A 6,884-nucleotide genomic window follows, 5' to 3' on the forward strand; every position below is an offset into this window, starting at 1 on the left:
AGCATTTAAATAATTCAATGTTGCAAAACCACTTTTTCTGAGATTAGCAGTGATTCATTCTCACATGCTGTGTTTTTACTTGGAGGCGAAAGGTGTAGCGCATGGGACAGAAACAAAGATGGCTAGTTAGACTTACTCTTGCAATGTGCTTGGTATGTGCTTGCCTGCGTGTTTAAAAGCTACTAAACAGAATGTGGTAAGTCACTGATTCACTCCTTAATGAGAATGATATTTCAGTTGAAATATTGCCTGAATCTTATTCTGCCATTACCCAACTTGCAAAAAAACCTGTACAACAATGCACCTCATTAATGACATTGTCATTGGAAGTGACATGTGAAAACCTGCAGTCATTATTAATTATAGCCACACGCATAACCCAGAAAAACTCAAATGTATTACTGTTTGTTAATTAGCTAAAAAAAGATAGACCCCCGTTTTATTGGCATTTCTCTGAAAATAACCCTTCCTTATTAAGGGCACTTTTTTTTTTTCAAAATGGTCAGGAGAATCATAATACACTTTTCAACACAAAGTACTCAATTTATTCTAGCCCAAATTGTCTCGCCCCAAAGAATATGGTAAATATCACAATAGTCAGGAGAGCTTTTCTTCCCCCACTCCATCTCCATGAAAATAGTCTGATTGCCCCTTGTCCATTTCTAAACGATAGATAATATCCTCTTCTCCTTTACTTTTCTTGTCTATTATGTTCTTTATAGAAAACCTAAAATGAGACATTTCCTGCAAGCCTGCAGAGAGAGAAGCCTGAATAGGAAGCTGAAAGGGAGTATAGAGACCGGAATAAAAGACAGTTATTAAATTTGTGAACTCCATCAGAAGACAAGAAAATAAACTGTAGCACTGGTTGGAAGAGTAGTGAAGTATGACATTTCATTTTTATGCAGGTCTCAGCATGATAGAACTAACACATTGAAGAACACTGTAAAATAGCAGTTAGTGCATTCATTGAATGTCAGCATGGCTCCTCTGCTGTTCTTTGGTAGATTCCTTTCTGTGTCTTTGTGGAAAAGTAGTTCAGAGAGTTATATATATGAGATCAGACCCACCATGAACTCTTCGTGAATTCTCTTGATGAGGGGCCGAAAACTCATTCTCTGTAACTGCATGAGACTCAGAATGAGATGTACTTCATGGTCTTCCACATTGTTTGGCTCCTTCAAGACCCGGGTAAAGTCTCACACAATCCCTCTCTCTCTCAAACACACACACACACACACACACACACACACACCAGAATCTCATGCAATATTAAAGGCTCTTTTGTTTAGAATTCTCATTTAGTAAATGTGGAATTTTATGCTTTAGTTTATGAAAACAATATTGAAATTACTTCTCATTTTGTTTAGTTCTTTTAGTTATTGCTCAAATACGTATGAAACCAATGATATTATCAGTGGAAATGACATGTGAAAATCTGCAGTCTTTATTAATTATAGTCACATGCATAACCCAGAAAAACTCAAATGTATTATTGCTTGTTAATAAGCTAAAAAAATAGACCCCATTTTATTGACATTTCCCTGAAAATAACCCTTCCTTATTAAGGGTACTTTTTATTTTCAAAATGGTCAGGACAATCATAATACACTTTTCTTTTTTTTTAAGATTTTTTTATTTTTATTGCAAAGTCAGAATACAAAGAGGAGGAGAGACAGAGAGGAAGATATCCGTCCGATGGGTTCCTCCCCAAGTGAGCGCAACGGCCAGTGCTGAGCCAATCCGAAGCCAGGAGCCAGGAACTTCCTCCAGGTCTCCTATGCAGGTACAGGGTCCCAAAGCTTTGGGTCATCCTCAACTACTTTCCCATGCCACAAGCAGTAAGCCGGATGGGAAGTGGAGTAGCCAGGACATGAACTGGCACCCATATGGGATCCTGCTGCATTCAAGACGAGGACTTCAGCCATGAGGCCATCGTGCCGGGCCCCATAATACACTTTTCAGCACAAAGTACTCAACTTATTCTGACCCAAATTGTCTCGCCCCACAGAATATGGTAAATATCACAATAGTAAGGAGAGGTGTTTTTTTTTTTCCTTTCAGACAAGATGTTTTTGCTTGCCCCGTGTTTTAAAAAGTTCGCTAAGTTGAGCAAGAGGCACAATCAGCACTTCAAGGTTCTAATTACAAAATTGCTTCCCTGCAAATAAAAATGTTTATAACCACTATTGTCTGGAGGACTGCATCTGGGGTAATTCTGGGGGGAAAAATGTCATTACTACACTTATGTGACTCTCAGACCAACTGGAGGCCACCTGGCCATCATAGAGTACCTAAAAAGCACAGCTTTACTGACCAGCCAAAGGAAGGTCCCAAGCTTCACCGGCCAACCAGGAATTTGCACAGGAGCTGATCACACATCTCTCAGCTGCGATTTCCATCACTCCCGAGCATAACTGTCCTGCTCCTTGCTCTGCGCTTTCTAATTAATACCCGCTTTCTCCCAGCAATCCAACATCAGTGCTCTGCTTTCTGCAAAGAGGGGGAGCAGACCCAGTTAGGGTCTGCTACACTAGTGCCTTCAATCGGTTGGAGGTGTTGTTCAGCAACAGGTAAGAGAAGGAGGAGTGTGTGTGTGTTACCTATTTGTTTACAAATTTGTAATTTGAAGTGAAAAGTTTAAATGAGCTGTGAGAAGTAGCACACATAGTTTTTTTCCTTTGCTTTCTGGTTTCATGCAGCACCAATTGTTTTTCATATACTACTCACTCAGGAAATAGAACCTCCAATTCATAAATGTAAAACTTGTTTTGTGATTTTCATGTGCAAACACATGAAGATTTTCAGTTTCTGCCCTTTGTGCTGCTAAAGCTTAGCCCGGGCAGGGAGGCCTGAAGTGGGCAGAGGCTTTCTAAGATGGTTCTTAAGCCTTCACTGCTAAGCACTTTGTGAGATGACAATCTCAATTACTCCGTAATTGATTAGGAACGAGGCAGGTAAAGTCTTCTGTTCGGGGCATTGGCTTCCTGTGGTTTACAGGTGATCTCCAGTTTCTGAGAGCATTTTTGTGTGGACTCGAGAAAATTCTAGATAAAGTCAGGTATCGTGAATCTTACATATCTACTTTTTTTTTTCCTTCCCAATTTTATTTTTTTTAACATTTTATTATTATTATTATCATCATTTTATGATACAATTCCATAGGCTCCTGGCATTTCCCTTATCCCCTCCCCAACTCCCTCCCCCCCACCACCTAGTTCCTCTATATCATTACTAACATATAGTTCTTCATATGCAGTCATATGTCCATCATTGCAGGCATGGACAATAAAAATATGAAACGCTTCACGAATTTGCGTGTCATCCTTGCGCAGGGGCCATGCTAATCTTCTCTGTATCGTTCCAATTTTAGTATATGTGCTGCCGAAGCGAGCACTACATATCTACTTTAGTTGACAAGTATCAGTATGGTCCTGTTCTGGAAATGGCATTTTGCATTTTTACATAGCTTTCCTTGCCTTATGGGTGAATTTTCTTTTTAAAAATTTTTATCAATATAAAGAACATATTTCATTAAGCTTAAGCCATTTACATTCAGAGTTTAATATACATGGGTGTTACGTTTGTCCTGTCATTTTAGCAATGGGTTGTTCATTGGTTTAGTCTTCTGTTGTCATTTTACTGGGATGTTCTTCCCGTTTGCCTTTGGTTTTGGTAGGTGCTATTCCTCTTCTCTGCCAAGAGAACATCTTGAAGTATCATTTGTAGGGCAGGTTTGGATGAGGCAAATTCTTTTAGCTGAATGTAAATGGCTTAAGCTTAATCAAACATCATAGTGTAGTACACTTGATTAAAAAACAAAACCCATCTGCTTATTGTCTGGAGGTGACACACTTCAACAAAGATTAGCGGAAACTATATCACATAGGTTTTGTTATTCTCTGTTAGTTTCATCTCTTCAAAACACTTCCTTCTGATTAAATCATTCAATGACTCGTGTATCATACGGCGGCATCATTTTCTTCAAGAAGGTTCTTGATTTTCATTTCTTCAGCTACACATTAGTCATTTAATAGCATGTTATTTAACTTCTTGGTGTTGTTAATTTCTTTTTTCTCCCAGATGTTGACTTTGTTTTGTGGCTCTTCATGTAAGAGGATGTATAGTAGCTGTGTAATGGAGACTGTCATATCTAGTAACATGTCATTTAACTTCAGGCATTGTAAATTTCTATTTGTTGATTTTGTATCATGATTTTTCATTTAAGGGGATGTACAGTAGTTGTGTAATGGAGACTATCATATCTAGTAACATGTCATTTAACTTCATGGCATTGTAAATTTCCTCTTTTCTTCCTATTGTTGATTTTGAAACATGGCTTTTCATTTAAGGGGATGTACAGTAGTTGTGAAATGGAGACTAACATTCAGATGTGAGAATGTAGAGTGGTAAGCATTTCTGCTTCCAGACAAAGATAGACTTACAAAGAAACTGTTTACTATATCTTGACAATAGGATTCTGGACTCTCTGCCATTGTCCAGGCCCGCAATGATTGACATATGACTGAGTATGAAGAACTATATGTTAGTAATGATATAGAGGAACTGGGGGGGGAGGGAACTGGGGAGGGGATAAGGGAATATGAAACTGTACTATAAAATAATAAGAATAATAATAAAATGTATTTAAAAAAGAACATATTTCAGATATTTCATAGGTATAAACCTAAGACAATAACCATATTTCCTTCTTTCCTTCCTTAATGCTTATCTTTCTTCCTTTAAACCCTGTAAAACGGTAATTTTCAATCCTTTCTGAACAGAAGTTCGTTTAATATCTTTTTGCAGGTCCACATCTAGTACCTGGTAAACCGCTACACATTTGTCCCCTGGAGAAGAACACCTGCCCAGGCCAACCATTTTAAGCCCTTCCTCTTTGCTCCTGTCTTTATGTTCTTTTCTTCGAATTTCCTTCCTCATTCCTTCCATTCATCTCAAGCCATTATAACCATGGTGAGTCGTGTTTCACTTTGTCAAAGCAATATCTGAATTCTTTCTCCAGGCCTCATAACATTCAAGCAGCAGCCTTTGCAATTTTCCAGCATTTCCTTAAAGATCTCTTCCTTGGTTTGAAAAGAAAGGGCTATATACCTTTCCTTATTATGTCTAAAAATTGCAAAGAGTCATACTCTTTTGTAAGGCTGTTTTCCTAATTTTTTCCTTACTATGTCAAGTTTTGAACTCTCTTTATAAAAGGCCAAATGTAAATGAATTAACTGATATACAACGGACTTTATTTCAATAAAATCAGTTTCATTTTTCAAAACTACAGCTTATAATGATCTTTGTATATCTTTTTAAAAAGGTCACACAACCAGGCAAACTTAGTTTAATATTAATAATCACAAAAGAATAATCATGCTTCAGGACAACTCACATAAAAATGTGTTACAGTTATTTCTTATCATTCTAAACTTCATCACATGGTACTTCTACGCCATAGGGAAACTCCTGAAACTACCGTCGCACCGTTCTTTCCTGGATTCTTCTTCAGTTAGCACTGTGCCATTTGACAACGTGTTTGTTTATGTGATTCTAAGCTTACATCACATAAACTTTCATGTGTAAATACATGAATTGAGACTTTAGTTCAATAAGACCTCGAATTTTTCTCTTACGTTTGACATACAATCATTCAGATTTCATCTTTTTCTCTTCCATCTCTGTATACTTACCATGGTCAACTTACTGATGGTTAGAGCAAATCTTAGTAATGATATGATTTCTTACATGATTAAGTATATTGCTAAACAATGGTACATTCTATAATTGTCATATGTCTTTGATTACCTTAAAAACACATTCATTTTAGTGCTTTATCATTTAAATACCAAATAAAGCCATGTTTCAAATATTGCATGTTTTTCCTCCTTTGTTATGTTTCACATCCCTTTTTAAAAAGATTTGTTTATTTTTATTTGTTAGGTAGAGATACAGAGAGAGGAGAGATAATGTGATAGAGAGATCTTCCATCCATAGTTTCACTCCCTGAATAGCTGCAACAGCTGGAGCTGGGCTGGTCTCAAGCCAGGAGCTTTTTTGAACTCTCCCATGTGGATGCAGGGGCCCATAGATTTGGGCCTCCTCTGCTTTCTCAGGCACATCACCAGGGTACTGGAGCAGTTGGGACTTGAACTAGCATTCATTTGGAATGCCAACACTATTTTTCTTTTCATTGATTTGTTTTAGGAAATATTCCATATTCTGATTTTTCTGACTGTGTCACTTTGATAGTTGACATGTTTTCTAACCCAAAGTCTTTAAAGTGAGTCATCTAGAAAGTAGGTAAGATAGTATTTTTTTTTTGCAGTTATGCTTCATAATTGGTTTTATGGTATTCATATTGTAACACTATGACTAATAGAAGTCTCTTCGGATCAGTACTTGTCTTCTCCTATCATGTCATGAGAAAAGTTTAATAGCGTCTTTGGTTTTCAATATGCATAAAAGTTCCAATTTGATGTTATGCAAGTTCCTCCACGTCCTCAAGGGACGTGTTCCTTGAACGAAGAAATGGTGAATAGACATCATTATATGAGCACTGAATGTTCCTGACTAAAATGTGAGTCACTGTATACAAACCTGTACTGGAAACACAGCTATTAATGACACTATTTTGAAAAGAAAATTGTTGCATGAATACCTATTTACGTGTTCAAATCAAACATTTCATTATTCTGAGTACTTATCTCAAATTTATGTTTCATTTCATACTTAAAATCTATATGTAAAATATCTGCATTTTTACTTTGCATGCAAAATGCATATATAAATATCTATATGCTTATATATCTACTATGTAATACAAATGCATGCATAAAGGAAAATTAAATTTCAGTACTATTATTAGTTATGAGTTTTCA

The 6,884-nt window shown here is 36.7% G+C and overlaps 1 non-coding gene across 1 annotated transcript; it reads right to left on the reverse strand.

Annotated features, from left to right (window-relative positions):
• Positions 1-3,290: 3,290 nt before the first annotated feature.
• Positions 3,291-3,397, reverse strand: LOC118759263 (U6 spliceosomal RNA). The gene has a single exon (XR_004996067.2). It is a non-coding gene; the product is annotated as a U6 spliceosomal RNA (small nuclear RNA).
• Positions 3,398-6,884: the final 3,487 nt, after the last annotated feature.

Source organism: Ochotona princeps, chromosome 6 (genome assembly GCF_030435755.1).
Source record: "Ochotona princeps isolate mOchPri1 chromosome 6, mOchPri1.hap1, whole genome shotgun sequence".
Classification (NCBI taxonomy): domain Eukaryota; kingdom Metazoa; phylum Chordata; class Mammalia; order Lagomorpha; family Ochotonidae; genus Ochotona; species Ochotona princeps.